Source organism: Humulus lupulus, chromosome 3, assembly GCF_963169125.1.
Source record: "Humulus lupulus chromosome 3, drHumLupu1.1, whole genome shotgun sequence".
In the NCBI taxonomy this organism is placed as follows: Eukaryota; Viridiplantae; Streptophyta; class Magnoliopsida; order Rosales; family Cannabaceae; genus Humulus; species Humulus lupulus.
The window spans coordinates 57650686-57678011 of record NC_084795.1 but is presented as its reverse complement, the minus strand read 5'-3'; the positions used below and the strand labels follow the sequence as shown (position 1 = coordinate 57678011).

Genomic DNA, 27326 nt, shown 5'->3' with positions numbered 1-27326 from the left:
CAGACAGACGTCTGAGGCCCAGGCACCACCCCGGAGGCCAAGAGGACATCCCCGAGGGAGATTGACCTACAGGAGAGCTAAGCAAGGGGCCCAGTAGGCTCAGGCAAGGCCTAGAACAAATCTTGGTGATGAATGCCCCAGAAGAAACACTCGTGCTGAGGTTACTAACAACCTGACTACGAAGCTGCCTACGGTAACAGGGAATAACCAAACTTCTCTAGTAGCACGCAACCCAAACCCTAAGACAGTAAGAATCAACCCAGAGCCTGTCTGGGCCAATTCTGGACAATCTAGGCCCAAAAATGGGAGGTCGCCACCATCTCCAATAAGACATCCGCCATCTCCAATAAGACACCCCTCACTAATCCAAGAGACCCCACAACTAGCACCACAGAGGCCTTCTCGCAGTGGCAGTAGAGATGGAAACCGTCTGGCCAGACTCGGACATAAGATCGAGAGGGAGGCTACCCGAGAACTAGGGCTCCCCAACTGTCGAGAAGCCATGTTTCGAGATCGCAAAAGGCTAGGGCGAGGAGGCCAGCGGATGACCCACCTCATAACCAGTGAGCCTCGCAGCCGGAAAGAATTGTTAGCTTCGTAAGCGGGAGCTCAAATTACACCCAGTCCGTAAGCATATATAATATCGAGGCTAGAAATTTTGGGAATCGTGGGAATAATCCTAACCTTCGGGATCACCTGAACCATAACTGGGGGCAAGCTAATCCCACAAACCCTAACTTACGCAACCATTTGAATGGTCGAAAGCAATTGACATATGGAAACCAGACATATCTCTAACACCCCATTTCCGCAAGGGTTTAGGATACCCCACGTAGCACCATTTGATGGGAACTCAGACATATGTAGTCATCTGAGTACCTTCAATACCATCATGTGAGCCACTAATGTTGGTTATAAGCTCCGGTGCATGTTGTTTCCAGCAACTCTTACAGGACCAGCGAAAAATTAGATCGAGAAATTTAGAAGACATTCGATCTCATCTTGGGATTAGCTAGCAAAGGAGTTTAAGAAACAATTCAAAGCCATGGTTGGCGTCAGGCCCGAAGCCTCAGCTTTGACTAATGTCAAACAACAGCAGGGAGAGTCACTAAATAGTTACCTTACGAGGTTTAATATAGAAGTGGCCTGAGCTCGCAATGTCGATGATAGTGGCCACCTGATGGTTGTCAGAGCTGGTATATTACCAGGAAGTCCCCTTTGGGAAGATATGCAAAGAAACCCATAAGGTCATTAACCGAGTTCAACCGAATGTCCTAGAGATTTTTCAATGTAGTAGAGGAGAACTCAACGTTAAACCTGACCTCTCATCCCATAACCATAACGACAAATGTTAACGGAGCCTCGACCTCGGCGACCTCATCAACGTTAAGACCCTCTGGGGATAACCCTTCAAAAAGGAAGAAAAATGAATGGAATAACTATTGGGGTTTTATGCCCTAATTAAAACCCAAATTCTTTGTAATCTCATTTTATTATCAATAAAAGAATAGAAATCATTTTTTGACTTGGTCAATCAGTTTGCTCACATGTTTTATTTTCTTGATTATTTGTTTAATATAAACTTCTATTAAATCTCGAGCATATAGCTAATCTTATTTATAGTGACGTAATCACAGTGGAATATAAATATGGTTATATGTTCAACATAAGTTATTCCTATAATTAGTCAGTGCACCGAATTTACACTGACTTGTCAATCCAAAATATGATTTACTTACACATTAGCAAAGTAGATAAGATCAGATGTATTTGCCACATTGGATAGGACCGATATTGACAGTGGATAAGATACGTAACATACCATTAATATCTATTCTAGTCATATCATATAGTTGACCATAGGATAATTCAATCTCAATTCTGAGTGGTTAGTATTCTAACTGATTTTATTATTTGAGTTTTTTGACTTGTTCATTACCAGCTTACCCTACGGACTAGCCCATACTTACATCTTGGGAACTCGGTAATATGAACATCTATAGCTTCTGATAAAAAAATGAAACGATGGTTTTCATTTAGTTTGGTTCAAGGTGTTAAATGATAGAGATCTCATTTCAGTAATTAAATTAGTTCACTAAAATATCATTTACAAGGAACTAAGTGTTTTAAGGATAAAATACAATGAGGGGTAAAACGGTATTTTAGTCCTATCTCATTGTAGACCGTCTATAGATGATTGAGTGACAATTATGGTTGTAACAATGGATAATTATTAGCGTATCTATATTTGTTATAAAGCATTCTATGTATTCAAGAGTGTAATTCCGAGTCTATAGTGGAGTCACGAGGAATTAATAAGTTAGTAAATTTATTTGTTAGATTTATGATAACTTATCGGAGCTTGATTTCATAGGCCCATGGTCCCCATTGTACCTTGGATAAAATCATCTAGATAGTCTCAATTAATTGATTTTATTATCAATTAGAACTATCAAAGTTGACCAGGTCAATTTTGGATACATTCACAGAGTTATGTAATTTTGAGAAAAAAAAGAAAAATTATAACAAATTTATTAATTAAGATAAATTGGTATCTAAATTAATAAATAAGTTTAAATCAAGGTTCAAATTATAAATAATTAATTTGATAAAGGATTAAAATAATTATTTAATTAATTAAATCAATAGAAAATAATACAGGCCTTGATTTTAAGTCCAATGGGCTTATAATCAAATGGGAAATTTCACGGGCCTAAAACCCATGATAATTTTGTCCTAGGGCATTAAAATGACTATTATTTTATTGATTTTTTTAATTAAGTTAAATGGCCTAATTGAGTCTATAAAAGGAGTGTTTAGAGACAAGTTAAAATACAAGTTTAATCACTGGCTTTCTAATAGTTTTAGATGCTCTCTAAAACACAAGTCATTTTCTAGCCTCTTTGATTATTTTCTCTTCTTCTTCTCTGTATCTATCTCATTTGTTGAGAATTCCTCACACTAGTCTAGGTGATTCTAAGGATACATTGGAAGGCTGTGAAGAAAATAGAAGATCGGTTCAGTTTCTTGATAATACTCTGCGACAGAGAGAATACAGAGTTAGAGAAACTGAAGGAATGACTCTTTCATTCCGTTGCGTATACTGTAAGTATTCTATTCTTTGTTTCTCTTTGAATTCAATTTTAGAAACATCTTTTAGGCTATCTCGTATTAATTTGTTTAATATTATATATACTTGAAAATAAATAAAGATCATGTATAAGTTTTTCCTAACAACTGGCATCATAGCCTTTGGTAATCTTTATTTTCATGCATGAACATGTTTAAAATTGGATTATTTGATATGTTTGAATAAATGGATGGTTTTCATGTTTTTATGAAACATATTGATTTTATATGAATTTTAGCAATATTTAGGTTATTTTGTTGTGTTTTCTATGCTATTAATTTTTATATATGCTTTATTTTGTGTAAAACATGTTAAAACCTCGCACGCCACCCGCGCGCACTCGCGCGCGCCCACACACACTAACCACGGTGAACAGTCACAGGTAATATTCATCCAAAAAAATTTTAATTTTTTTTAAATTAAAGAAAATTAAAATTGTGGATATTTATTATTTATAATCAAAGCCAAAAATATCATATTTGTTATGTATTTAAAATTGTTTTTTAAAAATAAGATATTTTGTTAGTTGAGATCTAAATAATTAGATATTTTCTACAAAGATTCAAATTCAAATTTAAAAATAGACTATCAACTTTATTTAAAAAAATTTAATATATTAAAATATTATAATTATGATATAAGATATTTAAGATATTTTCATTTAAATTATTGATTTTTTTTATTAAATCTTTATTTGAAAATACAAATATATTTTTTATTTTATAGTTTTTGATATTTAAATTATTTGAAATTTGAATATTGTTAGTTAGATATTTTTATGGATATTTGAATTTGTTGAACTATTTTGAGATATTTTAGGGTTGTTATAAATATTTAAATTTGATTTTTTTTAAATGGTTAAAATATTAGCTAATAGTTGTAACGACACAAGATATTTTTGGAAAATAGTGAAGATGTTGATTTTAAATTTTAAAATTGATTAAATTTTGAAAAATATCATTTTTTCAGCCAATTGATAAAATATTTTTTTAATAAATGGGATTTAAATTAACTTTGGTAATTGTTGATAAATCCTATTTAAATTAAATTAATATTTTTTTATCAAATTAACCTAAAACCAAGTTGATTGTTGATAAATGAAATTTAAATTAACTATTGTTAATTGTTGATAAATTTCATTTAAATTGACTTATTTTTGTAAAACAATTTAATTAATTTGAAATTTTTTTTGATAAATTCTAGATAATTAATTGTGGTATTTTTGCAAATGAAATAAATTATGTATTTTTGCGTAAATTCATAAAATTGCTCATATAGTAACATGATTGGCCCATCCAATTATAACAGGTCTATTTGCACTATATGTGATATTTTTGCAATTGGGCTTAAATGCATATAATGGCCCATATGTTTGTTAGATATATGGTATTTTGCCAAATAAAATATTCATAAAATGATAAGTTTTATTTGGGCCCATTAGAAAATGTAAAGTTTAAATTCCTCTATTGTGGATGATTCCACTTGTGAAGGCCCATTTGATTTGCATGACTATAGTAGGCCTAATCAGTTACTAACAATTAATAAAACTCCATTTTTTCTAACATAGCTCATTTCCAATTCTCAGAAGGTTTAAATTCTTGTCTTTTGGACCTTGTATGGAAGATAGGGGGCCTTTATAGTGGGAACGACATACTGGACCCAGCCCTCCTCCATACAAGCCCAATGGTTAAGGCCCATTTACCTGAGTTGGACTTAATTGTATAGGTTCATTATATTAGTTAAACCTAAATATTGATTAGCAACAAATTAATTCTAAATTAATTGAATTTGTTTCAATGTGACACTTTAGAATTCATAGGAAATTATAGGATTTTTGTTTTAAAAAATTTAATCTGTTTAATGTTTTTTGGGAAAACCATAGTCATTAATTTTCTAAAAATAAATAATGAAAATACTATATTTAATTTTATAATGAGCTTATTTTTAGAATTTTATTCAATCTCCACCGTTGGTTTAACATAGTCAATAGCTAAATGGTGCCTCGAGGCGCTTTGATTCGTCCCCCTACGGAAGGTGTTCATGGGTTATTTTGACAAGGTTAGATTTCGAAAGATAGATAATTATAGATCAAATTCTACTAGACTCACCCCTACGGTGACTAATAGGACTAAATCTATGATTATTGAAACTGTGGGTCTAGCTCATAAAATAAGAGATTTTTTAATCGAATAGAAGGTTGTTAATAGTAGTGTAAATTATTAAATGAGATTACAACTCTATTTAACTAATGGTATTTTTGACTCTCGCCAACCGGAACAAGGATTTCATAGATTAGTTAAAAACCTAAAGATATAGAGATATAATAGGTTTTGATATTTTTTCTCATATCTTACATATTTTTGGTATATGTTGTGCTATTTCTTGAAATATGTGTGAATAGTAGTTTTATTGAGCAAATGCGATTGATTTCTATTTTATTGGTAATTTGTAGTTTTAAGTTAAGTAGTGTCTACTCCTATCCTTTCTCAACTTTCGATGGAGAAACTCACTGGGGAAAACTTCCTTAATTGGAAGAAGAATATCAACATAGAGTTTATTGGTGACAACTCCGAGTTCGTCATAATTGAGGAATCACCAGAATGAGCTTTGTGTCTGCACGTTCTTGATTGCACCATAAATGTTTGGATAACACCGTCTCCACACGTACGTGATGGCACCGTGAATTCTCGGATGGCACCGTGTCTGCACGTTCGTGATCAACTCAACTATGGTTTGATGCAGCTCATGAACGAGCTTCAAACTTTTGAGCCTATCATGGGTGGACCTAGTAAAGGAGGAGAAAATAAGACTATTAATGTTGCTGTTGATCTAGCTAAGGTTGAAGCTAACCCGGCTTCGTTTTCGAAAGCTAGAAACAAGAGGAAAGGTTGATAAAACAACAACCCCGAGCCTGCAAAGGCTGCAAAGATGAGTGCACAACCACGTGCACAGACGCCTAAGGGGAAGAACATGAAAAATAAGAAAGGTAAAGATAAATGTTTTCACTGCAAAGAGAAGGGGCATTGGAAACGAGATTGCCCCCAATTTCTAGCAGCGAAAAAACAAAGGTAATGATTATAGTTCATTTATCTTAGAAACATGTGTTTTAGAGAATGATAAATCCGTCTGGATTATTGATTCTGGATCTACCAACCATGTTTGTAACTCTTTATAGCTTCTTGAATCATGAGAGGAAGTGAACGAAGGTGGCTTAAAACTTAGAGTTGGGAACGGAGAGTTCGTTGCGGTCCAAGCTAGAGGAAGAACTCGTCTGAAGTTTGGAAATAAATTTTTAATATTAAAAGATGTATTTTTTATTCCGAATTTTAGTAGAGATTTAATTTCAGTTTCCATGTTGCAATTAGAACAATTTGTTATCACTTTCACAAGTTCTAATATATCTATTTCCTTCAATGGATCACAATTGTGTATTTCATTTTTTGGAAAACGGTCTTTATATTCTATGACCTAACGAACCCCTCGCTCTTAACAATGATTTACTCAAAGTACCTAAACCTAGTACCAATAAACGGCAAAAGACAGATAACGATAACATGACGTATTTATGGCACTTGAGACTAGGTCACATTAGCTATGATAGGATTCAAAGACTTACAAAGGATGGACCTTTGAGGGAACTCACATTAGGTGAACTACCTGTCTGTGAATCTTGTCTGTAAGGCAAGCGTCCATTCTCTACAAAGAGTGATAGGGCCAAAGAACTACTTGTTCTTGTGCATTCAGATGTTTGTGGACCATTGAATGTACAAGCCAGGGGTGGTTTTGAGTATTTTGTCACTTTCATTGACAATTACTCTAGATACTCATGTCTTTACCTAATGCATAGGAAATAAGAAGCATTTTCAAAGTTTCAGAAATTCCTAGCTATGACTAAGAACCAATTAGGTAAAACGTTAAAGATCTTGCGATCTGATAGGGGTGGACAATATTTGGATATGCAATTCCAAGATAATTTAACTAAACTTGGGATTTTATCACAACTTACTACCACAGGTACTCCGCAACAAAATGGTGTAGCGGAACGCCGGAACAGAACTTTATTGGAAATGGTTAGATGCATGCTTAGTTACTCAACTCTACCAACTTCGTTCTTGGGACATTCAATTGAAACCGCGAATGACATTCTCAATGTTGTGACGTCATTTATGGCAATGACATTCATAATGGAAAGTTTGATGAAGTCATTTATATGGATCAACCAAAAGGATTTAAAGTATCTGGACAATAAGGAAAAGTTTGCAAGTTGAATAGGTCCATCTATGGACTTAAGCAAGCTTCTCATTCCTGGAATCTTAGGTTTGATGAAATAATCAAGGCCTATGGCTTTGAACAAAATATTGATGAGCCCTGTGTTTACCAACTAGAGGCAAATCAAATAGTGGTATTCTTGGTTCTTTGTGTAGATGATATCTTACTCATTGGAAACAATGTTAAGAAATTATCAGATGTGAAGAATTGGCTGAGCATTCAATTCCATATGAAGGATTTGGGTGAAGCAAGTTATGTTCTAGGTATCCAGATCATCAAGTATAGAAAGAACAGACTCTTTGCTCTATCTCAAGAAACTTACATAGATAAAGTGCTTGAACGTTTCTCAATGACAAATTCCAAGAAAGGGCGTCTACCGTCCCGCCATGGAATTCATCTTTCAAAGAAGCATTCTCCTCAGACTCCTGAAGAGGAAGATGCAATGAGAAAAGTTCCTTACGCATCTGCAGTTGGAAGTCTAATGTATGCCATGTTCTGTACTAGACCAGACATCTGCTATGCAGTGGGAGTAGTGAGCATGTATTAGTCAAACCCAGGACCAGAACATTGGATAGCAATTAAGCATATCTTGAAGTATTTGAGACGGACTAGGGATTATATGTTAGTCTACAAGGCTGGTGTTCTGAACCCTATAGGCTACACCGATTCAGATTTTAGACTAATGTCGATGACAGGAAGTCTACTTCTGGAATGGTGTTTACTCTTTGGGGTGGAGCTGTGATTTGGAGAAGCGTAAAGCAGTCTGCAATCTCAAATTCCACAATAGAGGCTGAGTACATAGCCACGTCAGAAGCAACTAAGGAAATAGTCTAGCGAAAGAAGTTCTATTCGAATCTTGGTGTTATTCCAAAAATGGATAAACCGCTTGTGTTGTTTTGTGACAATACATGAGCGATAGCCAACTAGAAAGAACATCAAAGTCACAAGAGGAGTAAGCATATAGAAAGGAAGTATCATATTATTCGAGAATATGTGGCCAGGGGAGATGTGAAGGTTATGAAGATTGCAACTGAAGACAATCTTGCGGATCCATTTACAAAGACACTACCAGAACCTACATTTGATAAGCATATCAAGGAAATTGGATTAGTAGAATTAAGGCATTAGTTTCAATTAGTGCAAGTGGGAGTTTGTTGGGGTTTTATGCCCTAATTAAAACCGAAATTATTTGTAATCTCATTTTATTATCAATAAAAGACTAGAAATTATTTTTTGACTTCGTTAATCACTTTGCTCACATGTTTTATTTTCACGATTATTTGTTTAATGTAAACTTCTATAAATCCCAAGCATACATCGAATCATATTTATCGTGATGTAATCATAGTGGAATATAAATATAATTATATGTTCAAAATAAGTTAGTCCTAAGATTAGTCAGTGCACAGGATTTACACTGACTTGCCAATCTACGATATGATCTACTTACACATTGCAGTGTTATGTTTTATCCAGAACATTAGCAAAGTATATAAGATCGAATGTATTTGTTACATCGGAAAGGACCGATATTGAAAGTTGATAGGATAAGTAAACATAATGTTATTATCTATTCTAGTCATATCATATAGTTGACCATAGGTCAATTCAATCTCAATTATGAGTGGTTAGTATTCTAAGTAATTGTATTATTTGAGTTCTTTGACTTGTTCGTTACCAGCTTACCCTACAGACTAGCCCATACTTACATCTTGGGAACTCGGTAGTATAATTGAGTGGGAGTGTTAATCATAGATATGAACATGTATAGCTTCTGATGAAGAAGTGAAACGATGGTTTCCTTTTAGTTTGGTCCATGGTGTTAAATGATAGAGATGTCATTTCAGTAATTAAATTAGTTTACTAAAATATCATTTACAAGGAACTAAGTGTTTTAAGGATAAAATACAATGAGGGGTAAAACGGTATTTTAGTCCTATCTCATTGTAGACCGTCTATAGAGGATTGAGTGACAATTATGGTTGTAACAATGGATAATTAATAGCATATCTATATTTGTTATAGAGTGTTCTATGAATTCAAGAGTGCAATTCCGAGTCTATAGTGGAATCACGAGGAATTAATAAGATAGTAAATTTATCTTTTAGATTTATGATAACTTATTGGAGATTGATTTCATAGGCCCATGGTCCCCATTTTACCTTGGATAAAATCATCTAGACAGTCTCAATTAATTGATTTAATTATCAATTAGAATTATCAAAGTTGACCAGGTCAATTTTGGATAGTTTCACAGAGTTATGTAATTTTGAGAAAAAAAGAGAAATTATGACAGATTTATTAATTAAGATACATTGGTATCTAAATTAATAAATAAGTTTAAATCAAGGTTCAAATTATAAATAATTAATTTGATAAAGGATTTAAATAATTATTTAATTAATTAAATCAATAGAAAATAATACAGGCCTTGATTTTAAGTCCAATGGGCTTATAATCAAATGAGAAATTTCACGGGCCTAAAGCCCATGATAATTTTGTCCTAGGGCATTAAAATGGCTATTATTTTATTGATTTTTTAATTAAGTTAAATGGCCTAATTGAGTCTATAAAATGAGTGCTTAGAGAGAAGTCAAAATACAAGTTTAATCACTGGTTTTCTGATAGTTTAGATTCTCTCTAAAACACAAGTCATTTTCTAAGCCTCTTTGATTATTTTCTCTTCTTCTTCTCTGTATCTGTCTCATTTGTTGAGAATTGCACACACTAGTCTAGGCTATTCTAAGGATACATTGTGAAGAAAATAGAAGACCGGTTCAATTTCTTGATAATACTCTGCGCCAGAGGATACAAGAGTTAGAGAAACTGAAGGAAAGACTCTTTCATTCTGCTGCGTATACTGTAAGTATTCTATTCTTTTTTTTCTCTTTGAATTCAATTTTAGAAAAATGTTTTAGGCTATCTCGTATTAATTTTTTTAATATTAGATATACATGAAAATAAATAAAGATCCTATAACGCCCTACTACCTTAGAGTCGTTACTAAGTGAGTTTAAAATGTGCAATTAACTCGCTAAACGGGTTTCTAGAACAAAAGTGTGACTAAGAAAAAGTTAAGGCTGTAATCTTTGAAAATACTCTATTTCATTGAAAATTCCAAGTGTCTTATGTTTGGGATCCCAAAATATGGTTTATAAAAACATTTACAACTCAAAATAGATTTACAGATAATTAACCATCAAAATCACAGTTTAATACATCCATTTCTCAAAATGCCCCCAACCAAAGCAGTCGGGCAGGCCAAACATGTATGTGCCGCTCCATGCTCTCCGTACTCATGGCTGGTTGACCTTTTCTTTGCCCTTACCTGTAACACAGAGTACCCGTGAGCCAAAGCCCAGCAAGAAAACTCATTCAGCACATAACATATGCATATTTTATACTCAACATATCAAATAATCCACAGATAAACAGAAGCGTTACCAAAGCCTGGGGTCTCGGTTCTCACCGTAAAGATATCCCATGTATCCATTGAGGTCTCACCATAACAATAAGCACTCCATGTGCTAAGTGTTATTCCCGGCCCCACTGCCGTTCTCGGTCCTTCGCCGTTCTCGGCCCTTCGTAGTTCTTGGCTCTTTTTCCGTTCATTCAACTATAACCACATATAGCATAACTCAAAAAACATTCAAACATATAATGGTTCAATCAAGGGCTATGCTCTAACATATAATTCAATCTAGGGCCGTGCCCTACAACAACACTATGGGCCCATGGCTTGCTCTACGGGTACTACAGTTTTCTTACCTGTATCCCGAGCTTCACAGTGCACCAATGTCACGAGCACGGTCCTCTATCCCGAGCTTCTCCGACAACCTAGTCACAACACATATAAAACACCCTTTAATACTAACCAATCCAAAACCACTTCCCGGGACCAATCCCATACTCTCGGGACCTCTGATTTCCCAAAACAATGCAACGGAAACATCCCCCGAGCCCCCGGGACAAATGCCCAAAAATGCAAAATTTCCTTGTCCTGAAAATAGCCTAGAGCCGTGGCGCTACCATTGAGGGCCGCGGCGCCAAGAAAGTCAAAAAGTCGCTCAGCTCCTGATATAGCATCGCGCCGCGGCGCCAAAGAATAGGGCCATGACGCCCCTTCGCGAACCCAGAATTTTGGGTTTTCCCCTGCATTTTCCCCGAGCCAAAACACCTCAAATCCAACCTAAACACATACCTAAACCCCAAAACAAATTTAAAACCACAAATGAACTATCTAACAACCTATAAACACCAACAACAAGCTCAATCACACAATCACACCCAAAATCCTATCTTTGGTTTCAAATTTCAGAAACTTAAACTATAGCTTTTAAAACTTAAACCCAGGCTTGAGAATTGTAAACCATGCTTCCAAATTTTTAAACCACATTAGATACCAAAATTCAAAGATGTTTAAAACTCTTACCCCAATCAAGAATTCAACTTGGAGCTGCTGTCCTAATCAAATTCCAAGCTCAATCACAAACTCAAGTTGAACCTAACCTCAATCATCCCAAGAATTCACCAAACAAAACACACAACTCAATTCTCAATTCCATGATATTCTTAACTGAATTCCACAACATATACACAAAATTTCCTTACCTCAATATGTTGAATAATCCTCTAAGTTTCCCAGCTTTAATCCCCTTCTTGATCCCAAGAGACTTTCCCTTCCTCCTTTCCTTCTTGCCCTTAGTTTTCCCTTTTCTCCTCTAGGTTTTCTTCCAATTTCCGCAAATTCAGAATATGACTAAGTATAAAACGTAAAGGACCCCTTTTTCCTCAGCTGAAGGTTTCTATATCCTGCCAAAAGACCATTTTGCACCTCCATGTAATTCCTTTCATAACTAAACCTTAAGGGTATTCTTATCATTCACCTTTCTTACCAATCTACCATCTTTCCCATCTAAAATCTGTTACTCTTAATGGTCACCAATGGTCACTCAAGTTACTAAATTACCATTAACCTTTAACTGACAAACTCAAAGTACAAAATTCCCAAAATACCCCTAGGCTCCTCCTGAGCCGGGTATTTAATCCCGTTGTGACTTTTAAACTAATTAGCTCCCTAGGACCGTCTCGGCACGTGCATCACAATATTATCACCACTTACACGTGGTATTAATCATATAATAAATTTATTACATTTACGCCCTCAGCGGGCTAAAATTACCAATTTACCCGTAACAAGCAAACGGGGCCCACATGCATATTTAATCCACCTAATCATGCATTCTAATCACATATTCATTTAAATTCATATATTAACATGTTAATACACTTATTGCCCTCTAGGCACGCTAATCAAGGTCCTAAACCTTATTAGCAAATTACGGATGTTACAACTATTCCCTCCTTACAAGAATTTCGTCCTTGAAATTACCTGAATAACTCGGGATGCCGCTCCCGCATATCAGACTCAAGTTCCCATTTCGCCTCTTCAACCTTGTTGTTCCTCCACAACACTTTAACCAAGGCGATGGTCTTGCTCCGCAAGACTTTGTCCTTTCTATCAAGGATCTAAACGGGCTTCTCCTCGTATGATAAATCCTGATCCAGCTCCAAATTCTCATAGCTCAACATGTGAGTAGTATCTGATACATATTTCCAAAGCATGGATACATGAAACATGTTATGAACCCCTGATAGAACTGGAGGCATCACTAATCTGTAAGCTACCCCTCCAACTCGTTCTAGAACCTCGAAGGGGCCAACAAACCTGGGGCTCAGCTTGCCTCGAGCACCGAATCGTTTCACTCCTCTTAGGGGCGAAACCTTAAGGAACACATGATCACCGACCTGAAATTCCATGTTCTTGCGTCTCAGGTCTGAATAACTCTTTTGACGACTCCGGTAGGCGAGCATACGGGCTCTAATCTTCTTAATTGCCTTTTTGGTCCTCTGAACCATCTCTAGACCTAGATATCTTCTCTCACCTATCTCATCACAGTGTATCGGTGATCTTCACTTCCTCCCATACAGCATCTTATACGGAGCCACTCCAATAGTCGCCTGATAACTATTGTTGTACGAGAACTCAATCAAAGGGAGATACTTACTCCAAGATCCCCCAAAATCTAACACGCATGCTCGTAACATATCCTCCAGTATCTGAATCCTCCTCTCAAACTGCCCATCTATCTGAGGATGATAAGCAGTACTGAACCGTAGCTGTGTGCCCATTGCCTTCTGGAAGCTCTCCCAAAACTTGGAGGTAAAGGTTGGGTCCCTGTCGGATACTATCGACCTCGGAGCCCCATGAAGTCGAACAATTTCCTTTACATATAGCTCAGCATACTACTCCACAGTATAAGTTGTTCTCATAGGTAGAAAGTGGGCAGACTTAGTATACCTATCCACAATCACCCACACCGAGTCATGCAAGCCCACGATCTTTGGTAATCCTACCACAAAGTCCATGGTAATATCTTCCCATTTCCACTCGGGAATCCCTAAAGGCTGCAATAACCCTGCTGGCCTCTGATGTTCAACTTTAATCTGCTGATAGGTTAAGCACCTAGCCACATAGTCCACCACATCCCTCTTCATGCCAGACCACCAATACAAAACTCTCAAATCTTGGTACATCTTTGTGGTACCTGGGTGTAAAGAGTATGGAGTTGTATGAGACTCATCCAGAATCTCGTGTTGAATATCTGAATCGATCGGAACACAAATATGTCCCTTATACTTCAAGAAGCCCATCTCTGAGATAGAGAAGTCCTTAGTCGTTCCAGCTAGGACATTCTCCCCACGTTCAACTAACTGGGGATCCCTTCCCTGTGCTTCCTTAATCCTCTCAAGGAACGTTGACTGAAGAGTTATGTTGGATAACCTACCAACCACTAACTCTATATCAGCTATGGTCATCTCCTCTGCTAATGTGTCTGATACCTGTCTCTATACCCGCTATGCCAGGATCTTCAACTCCTTTAACTTTCCTGGAGCCATTCTGTAGGGTGCCTTGGACATTGGCTCTGCTCCCGATGCCAATTCTATGACGACTCTATCTCCCGCTATGGCGGCAATCCTGGCAAATCTGCTGGTAATAAGTCGGGGAACTCACAGACCAATCTGGTTTCATTCGGTCCCACCGATACAACTCTAGTGGTATCTACAACACTTGCTAGGATTCCTATGCAACCTTCCTGCATCAGCTCACTAGCCCTCAATGCTAAGATCATAGGTACCTGCGGTCCATTCACCGTCCACACAAATACGAAGGGTACCTCGCCTTCTGGTTCAAAAGTCACCATTCGTCTCTTGCAATCAATCGTTGCTCCATACCTCGTTAACCAATCCATCCCTAGTATCATGTCAAAATCATCCATGTCTAGTTCAACCAGATCAACAAACAATTCCCTACCATCTATCTCTACTAGTAATGCTCTAATCCATCGCCTAGAGACTACCAGTTCTCCTGTTGGTAACAAAGTCTGAAAACCCTTAACATACACAATAATAGTCTACAAAGCTAGTCTATCACTCTAGCAGATATAAATGAATGGGTAGCCCCTGAATCAATCAATGCAGTATACAAAGAACCAACGCTAGAGATCTGACCTGTCACAACTGAGGGACTGGCCTCCGCCTCAGTCTGAGTCAAAGCGAATACCCTGGCAGGAGCGAGACTGACTCCTTGCTTTGGCTCCTCTTTCTTTGCTTGTCGGCAGTCTTTCTTAAAATGGTTTGCACTCCCACAAATAAAACATGCCCTAATCCGGAACTCGCCCTGATGTCATCGTCTGCATCAAGGACACATCAGAAAACTCCTCCAGTTGTCACCTCCGTCCTGACGGCCACCAATAGAACCTCGTACCCTCCTATCAGAACTAGGAGGAACAAATGAATCTAGAACCCTTCTTTTCTGCTCACTAGGGCCACTGCCTCGACTAGACCCAGCAAAAGGAGGCACCGTCCTCCTAGCATCGCGCCTAACAGCGCTATCTTTCCATATCTGATCCTCAGCCCTCTCCGCAGTAAGGGCCTTATCCACTACTTGAGCATAGGTAGTAGTCTCTGAATTCAAGATAATATTCATGTCACGGGCGATCATCACATTCAACCCCCATATAAACCTATCTCTCTTGGCTGCATCTGTTGGCACTAAGTTTGGTGCAAACTTCGTCAATCTATCAAATCTCAGGGCGTACTTAGTAATTGATAACCTGTTCTGGGTCAGGTTAATAAACTCCTCAACCTTCGCAGCTCGAACTGATACACTGTAGTATTTATCATTAAAGATACTCTTAAATTCTTCCCAAGTCATAACTGTAATATTCCTCCGCTGACTCACTACATCCCACCAGATGCGGGCATCCTCTCTAAGCATGTAGCTAGAACAAGCTACCCTTTCATTTCCTTCAACCCTCATGAAATTTAAGATTAAGGAAATCATATTCATCCACTACTCGGCCCGCAGTGGGTCTGATCCACCCTCAAAGGCAGGAGGTTGCTTCTTTCTGAATCTTTCGTACAGAGGTTCCCACCTGTTCTCAACCACAAGCTGAACCGACACTGGCGCTACACTCTGCTGAATCGGCAACCCAGTGACCTGTGAAGGGCCCTGCTGCCTCAACTGATGAAGTTCTTCTTCTGTTCTCTGCAATCTAGCCTCCATTTCGGCTAATATCTGTTGCCAGTTATGTGGGGCTGGTGGAGAGTCCTGTCCCTAACTGTCGTCCTCGACTCTACTGCCGCGGAGTCGAGATGATTGTCGAGGCATTTCAACTATATGCCTGCAACTAGCGACGCCGCTCATCGGACAAGATCACAGAATCCAATTTCTTTCCCCCAATCACAACAGTTAACCATGACCAACAATCATGATAACATTCAAATAGCATATAACACACAACAGGCCTTGCCCTGGCATCACGCATATGTTAACTCATTCATCATGCTCTTTATAAACTAAGCAGGCAAACAAGGCATTCATACACATATTCAAGCATAATAATTAACCATACCAATCAACCCTAAGTCGATCTTTTCAATGACAGCGAGCGTACATGTTCAGTCAATCTCCAGAACCAATAAACCTTGGCTCGCTCTGATTCCAGGTTGTAACGCCCTACTACCTTAGAACCGCTACTAAGTGAGTTTAAAATGTGCAATTAACTCGCTAAACGAGGTTTTTAGAACAAAAGTGTGACTACAGTTTTCTTACTTGTATCCCGAGCTTCACAGTGCACCAAAGTCACGAGCACGGTCCTCTATTCCAAGCTTCTCCAAAAACCTACACTACAAGAAAAAACAGTATTCATAACACTTAAAAACTACTAACCAGAGCTATTGATAACACTTCTGAAAATGCTAACATAGCCCTTGTTATTAAAAGGCCACTGTTTTCTATAACAGTATTTGAATGTTATGTTCGGTGTTATCTTAAACTATTCAATAACACATTTTTAGGTGCTATAATATTCAAATAATAACTTTTAGATAGAGTTTTGATTATAAATTTGAAGTTTAATCTTATACTTTTTTCATAACACTTTTCAACTGTTACATTTGATTATTTTGATAACATTTTAAATCGTAACATATAGTAATAAAATTTTAAATTTTATTTTGATAAGTGACTTATATGGTTTTTTTTTTAATTAAAAGATTTTCATTATTGTATTTTGATAAAAAAAAATTCAAAATTAATCATAAAATGTAATTCTCAATAGATTGATAAACCATAAGTATTACATTAAACAATAACTAATTCAAACCATGAATGTGTCTACTTCATGAGATCTTAGTTCTAACTTAAGTTTGAAAGCATAACATAATAAAGTTTTATAATCTTGAACAATTTTTACTTCAAAAATGAAAAATAGAAACATTACAAGATACACAAAAGTAAACCAAACTTGCTCCATCCTTTAATTCATCATCCTTTGTGCACTTGTCTTTGTTGTGAGTCCATTTGCTTAGCTACAACAAAATTTAAATAATTAATGCTTCAACTTAAAGTTATAGTAAACTAAAAGAGTACATAAAAAAAGTTAATTACCTAATTATAACTTTATCAGCTGACCATGCAATTATATATTATAACTTTATTTTTCATCTATCTTGTGTTTAATATAAGAAAATAAAACCTAATAAGTACCAAGAATTTGAATAAATGTTTATGACAAACAAAAGTCAGTTGTCATCGAGACAGTACGTGAGGCCTGAAGCATCAGACTGTAAAGAGGCCTCAATAGCAGCATCATTGTATTCAGTAACAGTAGAAATTATTGGCTGGGTCTGGGGTGGAGTAAAGAATGGTACACTGCTCTCTTCTCGAGGTGGGAATTCAACTCCAGCAGCCTGTGATATATATTTATACATAGATTACTTAGATTACTTTATAATAAAAGTGAGTTAAGAAATCAAAATAGGTTCCTTTCCAAATACTGTAGTAGCACATTAGCTATAAAAACTCTAAACAGAAAAAGGAACACATAGAATTAATACAACCCATCCAAACACAGACGCAAAACATTCATCATAACTTAAGCATCAAGGACAACACTAAGGGATTCAACTTCAGCATATATATGCCTTGTAGGCAAGTATAACCATGTATAACTAACATTCACATTCATCTGCAACCCATGCTACTGCATATCTCACATAAAGCAGAAAGCAAAAAAAAAAGGTTGATCATATGATATTTACACTTTAATCAACTTAAATAAGCTTTTGCCCAAATGCCTTTGCTGACGAAGTAATTAACAAGAGAAAATTGTGTATCAAGCTTAACATGCTAAAATAACATTTAATAAACTAACAACCTTCAGTTCATTATATGCTTCATAGTATTGAGGATATCTCCCCTGAGGTCCCCCGAAGGCTTCTTGCCATGTGTCAATTAGGATTAGTATCTTTTCCCTCACATTCAAGTCTGGCTGCAGAATTTAAACAATTGCATCGGACAAGTTAGATTTACTAGGAATGCATAGGAGAGATTCACAGTGAAAGGACAAGTTAAAATGGCATAGGAGTTCAATATCTTCCCCAATTTAGTTGAAGCAACTGGTTATGAGCAAATAAAAAGAAAAGGCCAGTTAATGAGAACACAAAACAGTAGCACCATCAAATTGCATTATTTAACTTTTTTATTTCTGTATTAGTAATTTATTTCCCTTTTGTAGAATAAATAAAAGAGATCATGTTGGACTTCACATTAATCAATATCTGAAGCCAAAGTTAAAAATAATCATCTCAATTAAAGTAAGTCCAAATGGCTCAATGAAGGTTGGATTTATGAAAACACCCTACCAAAACAGAGATAATCAAATCAGGTTGAAAAACATACCTCCTAGATAAAAGAAGTGATAGATTTCAGGGACACACGCACACATATCCTACTCCAGGCACACGAACAAGCCCTAAACTAGGACCAAGTCCAAGAATCCATGACATTGAAATCTTACTATGCATCTCAATCTCATAGCATCTCAGGGTACCATAATGCTATATATACATGATGGCGAAGAATACTGCTGATATCACGAGAGGAACCCACCCGCTTTGATTAACCTTGAGGACTACAGCGGAGAAGTAAGTGCACTCCACTGCTAATGATAAGACAGTGAAGATCAAGACGAGAATCCAATGGCGCCACACTAGTATCATCACTAAAATCATGAGAAAGGTTGTCACCAACATGACTATTACAACTGCTGTCCCTGTTGTAAAATGCAGATTTCAAATTACTGAAGTCAGTCCCTACGTTTTTCACGAAAATTGAAATGTTAGCATGGCTCTCACGTACAAAAACAAAATGTCAAAATTAAGATTACTACGATGTGCATGTATATACTGCTGCCCTGTCTGAATTAGATTTTCCAAAAAGTTATGTTCTAATCACTTCACTGGATACAGCTTGGGGAAGTAGATTCTAATGCAAGTCAATAAGAGATGTAGAAGAAAAAAACAATTTGAGATGTCAGGGACAATAACTTTTATTTGGGCCCACCTAGGAACATACTGCCTTTTGAGAGAAGAGAAAAGGCTGACCCAAAAATCCATGCAAAAGTGAGAACATCAATATTTGTCAAGTGATGAGATAAAAATGGTATGATGAGGAGGAGAATCTTAAAGAAAAAGAAAATTTTAAACAAACAAATAATGACCCTTTGAATGACTCTTTACCCTGTCAATGTGGTGCAACTAATGCACAAGCACAACATTCATGTTATGCGAGCAGTCCGCCACCAAGGGAAAAAAAATAAGGCTAAGGAGAACACTAAATCTTAATGGACTTTTAGAGAATCATTTTGTTTATGCTACCGCTTTTACTAAAAGGTATATACAAATGTCTCCATGATTATATGTACATATAAATCATAAGGTTACGCTACATGTGGATCTACAAATATATGCACAATACCCATTGGTATGAAATCACCATCCAAATGCTAATACTATAAATAGATTAAGACTATCAGGAGGGTATATTTTATGCTGTGATGGGAAAATGACTCAAGGAATCAGTTAAACTTATATGCTGCTTTCCTAGTAGAGATGTGTTGTCCCATGGATAATGAATCAACATATTTCACAATTCATCAGATAAAAGACTTACCAGAGGCATTTCCAATTTGGTTTTGATTTTTGAACCCAGCTGTCACAGCAATGCAAAGAATCACAAGGATCCAATTTACATCTGGAATATAAACCTGATTCAGGAACCTTTCAGATGTATGCACAACTTTGACTCTTGGAAAACAGCCAAGAGCAAGAGCCTGCTTGATTAATGAGAAAGTTGCAGATATGGTGGCCTGACTTGCAACCACAGCAACTGCAGTTGCAATAACAAACACTGGCCAATATATGCAATCTGCAAAACCAATAATGAAATAATATTTATAAGCACGCTGACTAGTACAAACCTACAATACTATAAATTCTCTTCCTTCTTTCTCTTTTTTGCTTTATTTTTTTCTTTCTAGAAACACACACACACACACACACACTTCCCAACACCCAACTCAATCATTTTCCTGATCAATATTAGTGGATAACATAGAATTTAATCTTTTTTGACAATGAAAAGGAAATCGATTTTATGGTTGTTGAATAAAATGTTGTTGGCAAGTAGACCGCCCATTTTTCACCTTTACCACTATTCTAGAGATTAAAGGCTGCGAGAACCAAAATTTAAATATTGAGAAACTAACTTCAATGAGCAATGACCTATGATAAGTACTCTTCGTGTTGTGACGAACACAAGAAGCAAGATTTTATTAAATGCCTCTAAAGAAAGTACGATAAGAGTCGGTACTAATATTTGCATGATAAAACACGAAATTGCAGAACCTAGACTTCCTGTTCTTTAATTTTAAAAATTAAAAGTAAAATGAACCTGGATTAGAATGATAGAAGGCACCAACTATGTGATCTGAATTGTTCATAAGGTATGCTGCTTGTCCAGAGTAGGCTAAAAGAAGGCAAGGAAATACAACTACAGTAAATGCAATTTGTATAGATGAAACTGGAAAGTGGGATAGGTCAGCAAAAAGTGCTTCGGTTCCTGTATATTGTACAGAATAAACAGTCAAGATTTTTTATTTTAGTTTCATGGACCAAAATTAGGTTTGGAAAGGAGAAACACATCAACTGCAAGAAACTTTAGTTTACCTATTATACTAAGCATAATGTCTCCTAGAGAAGTCCAACCATCTCTCTTTCCCCTTTTAAAATACTGGTATATGTAAACAGGTGAAAAAGCTTTCAAAACGATGCTATCATACTTCCATATGTTGTATATGCCAATTCCTCCAATTAAGAGAAACCAAAGAAGCACAAACGGAGCAGAAAGCCAACCAACTTTATGTATACCATGGTGTTGAATGCTAAAAAAAATGGCTAGGACAATAACAGCAACAAGTACAACTATGTCTGACACGGAAACAAAATAAATTTCAGAATTGGAAAAGATAGAATTGCACCAAATAATAGAAAATATTCAAACTCGGATGAATGTAGATACCATTACTTATCATGGGGTGGCCAACATTAATCCCACCAATAGCTGACAACACTGCAAAAGAACATTACAATTAAGTATCTCATAAACATTACATTTTTTTAATAGAAAAAGTATCTTCTAATTGAACCAAGAAAGTTTAACTTGTTTGAAAGGGTAGGAAGGAGATCATCATCAGGTATAGTCAAGTGAAACGCTTTGAAAGGTGGCTTATGGCATAGTGTATGTATATGGGGCAGAATGGGCATGGCTATACAAATTGTCACTCTTGTGGTCCTTGAAAAGCTGTATGGTATATATGGCAGATTTAATAGCAAAGGAGCTTTCAGGGAAAAGTAAAAGGTCGCAAGCTGACAGCTGGTACTATGATTGGAAAACAATTTTATATCAATTTCTTTTTATAAATTTTGGTCAAGAGACAAAAAGATTAGAAGGAATTAAGTGAAGGTATCCTTAAACAGTTATTAAAATGGGTTTCTGCTCTCTCTTGAAGAGAATAAGAACAAAGAAATATAGACCTGAAATGGCTGGAGTCAAAATTCCATCCCCAATTACCATACAAGAGCCAATAAGGACAAGAATAAGCATAGTGTTCTTCATAAATGCATATCCCTCCAACCACCTCTTGGTTCTTGCGGCAAATGAGTGTTCACTAAATGTAGAACGACTATATGTTGTAAGTTCCTAATCACTTCGGTCTTGATTAGGAATAGTTCTCAATTTTGCATGTCGGCAGAGTAATGAATAGATAGCAAAAGTTCCGCCTGCATAACGAGTAAGTTGCTATGTAATTGATTATCAAACAAGCAGATGATATCAAAGGGGCATAATATTCGGAGAAAAAAACAAACAGAGAGCATACCTGTCTTACAAGGAATATCTATGTTTATAGAATTGTTAATAATTTGATAAAGTAAATCTAAACTTTTGTAGAAGCCAAAGACTGACACATTGAAAAATTGTAGAAGAAACTAATCCAAGATCTAATTATCTTGCCTTGGTAGCAATATTACATATAGAACAGAAATAATTATTTCTAATGAACAAACTTACAAGAAAACCTTGTTCTTAATTTATCCAAACAAGTTCATCAAATTAGACCTCTTAAAAAATTCTCTTATTCCTTTCCAACCAAATTTCCCATAAAGTAGCAAAAACAGACCAATTCCATGAAACCAGAAATTTTTATATCTACGAAACACAAATTCATACAACATCCCTTTCGTATTTTTATTTTTTCAAGAAAACTCTCCCATTAATCAATTTCCATAAGCAGAGATGACCTGTTCATAAAGCCCGTTTTCACATTAAAAATAATTTTAAAAAATTCAAATTTCAGAAATACAAGAGAAAATCTACAGTAATACAACCTACCACCTTTTTACAGATTAAAAATAATTAAAAAAATTCAAATGGCTTCAAAAGTACAAGAGAAAATATACAGTAATACTATCTAGACCATTGCATATTAAATGACATAAACACTCGACAGTAATGCATTCTAACTGGAAATTTAATCAACCATAATTTAAACGACAGAAACAGGGAATTTAATTTTGTTACTGATATTTTGGCAAGTTTTTACATTGGGGAATCCTTTCTAGATAAAAAATTGTTGGACTTGTGAAAATTCTGGGCTTTTTATCCTTGTAAATCTTAGTCTGACATTAATATTCTTTGGCAATCTCCTTATTTTTATTAGCATTTTAATACCATCCATTCCAATCAAAGTTGGCGCTTTTGTTCGGCTAGTTTATTATAAGACTAGTACTTGTGAACTAGTTTGAATTTAACCCTCTCACCTTTGTGGTGTGTTTTGTATAAACATAACTGAAACATTGGATCATCTGTTCAGCATTGCAGCAAAGCCAGATCATTATGATGTGAATTGTTGAATGAAGTTGATTATGTTGGGTATTACCTAAAATATGTGAGACAGTATAGATGGAGAACCTATATGTTTTTGGTAAAAGCGAGATCGTGGTTGTAATGTGGAACAATGTGATGATGCAGCTTTTGAGGACATCAAAGATATGATATCATTGTAGAAAAGGATTAGGTTATCAACTTACCATTGAGCTTCAGTAAATGAAATTCAAGGATTTTCTCCTTTCTCTAATTACTCTTACTTGGACTAATATTCTTTTTAGTGGTGTTAGCTTTGTTTGGTTTCTTTAAATAGAGTTTAAGTCTTTTCAATTTCTTGTATTTAAAGATACTACATCACATTCTTGTAACTATAAATACATAATTTTTTGAAATTTAATGAAAGTTTTGTTTCTTATAAAATACCGTAAAATACATAAACAACATCTAGATTATCATATTTCTTCTCTGAAACATAAATACTTAAATCCCTGTTTCTTTGTATCTTCATTTTTCAATCATGCTATTCACAAATAATCCCTGTTTCTTTGTATCTTCATTTTTCAATTTATTTTAACAAGAAATATATAAAATTTATATGCAAGCATTAGAAGATTAACTTCGGCAAATCAACTTTCCAGGTTGAGAACACTTTACCTTGACCATTATCATTTGCTCTACAAACAATTAGCACATACTTGAGAAGCGGAATAACAGTAAGCGAGTATATTATCAAAGATAAAGCTCCAATCAAATCTTCTGGGTCTTTAATTCCATCAGGGAAAGTGTTGTAGAAAACATACAACGGAGATGTGCCTAAATCTCCATATACCACTCCAAGGCTCTGGAATGCAAGTTGCAGAAGCATTACTGCTGAAAGCTTCTGGACAAGACAGAACAAAACCAAATCAACAAAGGAACTAAATACGTAGCATCACATGCTAAATTTCTATAAATTTTTGTTTACTCTCATGGCTAGTAGCTGGCCATTTTTAATGCATCGCACAAGCAAATTAAAGTAGAACATACAAATCAACAATAAAATTTTGAGAGAAGCGTATTTCTACATTCTTTCTATGAAGTAAGATGTGAACAAATAACGTCTAGCTCAGAAGTGAAAAATACAGAATTATCAGTGCTAATATTTTCTAAACAAAACAAAAGCAATTCAGTAAAGGAACCATGCAACTATCATAATATGCTCAATTTCATCAAATTCATTAATCTCATTGCCCGCCATTTTCAGAATATATCCCACAGGAAATTAAAATAGGGCCTAGAGAATTGTAATCTACCCTGAGCACAAGCATACAACTATATTGCAGTAATCCCTTCTATATCGGTAATATCCATTTTGACGATGTCCCATATTGTGAGAAAAATCCAAAGCTTTTGAAGTAAACATTTTGCCAGGTATCATGAGTTTGACTTTGATAGGTATTTCAAAAGGATGAAAGACTAAGAGAAAGAGATCTCCAAGAACATGAAACAAGTATACCTTTTCTGTGTACATGTTTTTAAGCTTTCTAGCCTCTACGTCCATGGGTTGATCAAGCTTTTGATCTATAGTCCACACAATACCATTTCTACTAGGACCTTGATCAGTCGTCATATTTGTAGCCATTTTCAACTTGGTCATTAAAACTATTCCTCAGAGTTCAACCAATTCACCTCTAAGTTTTTTTCTTCATCAATACTTCGGTTGTGCCATCAGCTTTCTACATATATTGAAAGCCATAAAACTCAACAAGTTCAAATCAAAAGGGTTAAAGGAACAGCTTTGAGCTAAATGTTAACCTATAAAAAAAAATTTATGGAGATTTTCCTTGTTCAACATACACACCAAGGTAAATTACAACATAAAAGGATTGATAATGTAAATATTGGACAAAAATAATCAACCATACCTTTAGAAATTGTAAATACTCGTGATGGTCAATAAATGATAAAGACATGGAATTTACTAGCATTCAATAAGCTTGAATAAAGGTAACACCATAAATTGGCTGATCAAGCAAATAAAGAATAAATCTAAAGGAATTAAGGAATGGAAAGCATCAAGATGCCAGATATGAAAATTTCTCAGCTCGAAAATTAAAATGAAATTACTTTCACCTATAAAAAAATTCCTCACATTTTTTGAAAAGCTAAACCAAAGCTTGGAACCTTTTAAGAACACCCTAGACCTCTTGGTCCAATTTCAAAAAAACTCAACCAAAAAAAAAACTGAAGAGCTTAAAAATGCAGTGACACTGTAAAGAAAGGAAAGAAAAAAAAATGTAACTTGAACAGTTAAATTCCAAAATGGGTTTCACCTAAAGCTATACATAACACATCAGAGCACAAAAGATCAAGAAAACACAATAAAGAAGATGGAAAAAAAACGAAAGCCCATTAAAGAAATTGACTTACCCATGAAGAAAAAAGGCAAGGAAGTGAAAACCCAGATCCTGAAAAAATGGTTCTTCGGGTTTTTCATAATTTTAGATGACATAGAAGAATAAATAGTGAAGTTTGAATAAAAGGGTTGTTGAGTGATGCTCTACTTGGTTGTGTAGACGGAAAAAAAAAGAGAAAGAAAGAGAAGCTGAGAAGCAAAGAGAAGCAAGAAAGAGAAGCTGAGAAGCAAAGAAAGAGACTAGGAAACCAGAAAGAAAGAGAAGCAAAGAGAAGCAAAGAGAGGCAAAGAGATGAAAGAAAGAAAGAAAGAGAGGCAAAGAGACGAAACCAGAAATTAGGGATTCAATGGAGGCTTAGGGGTTCGGAGGCTGAAACTAGTTTACTGTGTGCTTCCGTGTCTCTTATTTTCATTTGGCGCCTAGTTATATATTTCATATGGCGCCAAATGAAATTTCACATATGGGGCCGTGTGTTTTTTTAATTGCTTATTAATAGCACTTTTAAATAAGTGTTATTTTTAATGTAATATATACTAAAAATTGTTGTAGTGCTAGTCACAACACATATAAAACACCCTTTAATACTAACCAATCCAAAACCACTTCCCGGGACCAATCCCGTACTCTCGGAACCTCCAATTTCCCAAAACAATGCAACGGAAACATCCCCCGAGCCCCTGGGACAAATGCCCAAAAATGCAAAATTTCCCTGTCCAGAAAATAGCCTAGCGCCGTGGCGCTACCATTAAGGGAAGCGGTGCCCAGAAAGTCAGAAAGTCCCCCAGCTCCTGATACAGCCTCGCGCCGCGGCGCCCTTTCGCGAACCCAGAATTTTGGGTTTTCCCCTGCATTTTCCCCGAGCCAAAACACCTCCATTCCAACCCAAACACATATCTAAACCCCAAAATAAATTTAAAATCACAAATGAACTATCTAACAACCTATAAACACTAACAACAAGCTCAATCACACAATCACACACAAAATCCTCACTTTGGTTTCAAATTTCAGAAACTTAAACCATAGCTTTTAAAACTTAAATCATAGCTTTTAAAACTTAAACCAAGGCTTGAGAATTGTTAACCATGCTTCCAAATTTTTAAACCACATTAGATACGAAAATTCAAAGATGCTTAAAACTCTTACCCAAATCAAGAATTCAACTTGGAGCTACTGTCCCAATCAAATTCCATGCTCAATCACAAACTCAAGCTGAACGTAACCTCAATTAATCCCAAGAATTCACCAAACAAAACACACAGCTCAATTCTCAATTCCATGATATTCTTAACTGAATTCCACAACATGTACACAGAATTTCCTTACCTCAATATGTTGAATAATCCTATAAGCTTCCCAGCTTTAATCCCCTTCTTGATCCCAAGAGACTTGCCTTTCCTCCCTTCCTTCTTGCCCTTAGTTTTCCCTTTTCTCCTCTAGGTTTTCTTCCAATTTCAGCAAAATCAGAATATGACTAAGTATAAAACGTAAAGGGCCCCTTTTCCCTCAGCTGAAGGTTTCTATATCCTGCCGAAAGACCATTTTATGCCTCCATGTAATTCCTTTCCTAACTAAACCTCAACGGTATTCTTGTCATTCACCTTTCTTACCAATCTACCTTCTTTCTCATCTAAAATTTGTTACTCTTAATGGTCACCAATGGTCACTCAAGTTACTC

The 27326-nt window shown here is 35.7% G+C and overlaps 1 pseudogene; it reads right to left on the bottom strand.

The window, feature by feature from the left end:
* Positions 1-17548: 17548 nt before the first annotated feature.
* On the bottom strand, positions 17549-24873 carry LOC133824200 (potassium transporter 10-like; annotated as a pseudogene).
* Positions 24874-27326: the final 2453 nt, after the last annotated feature.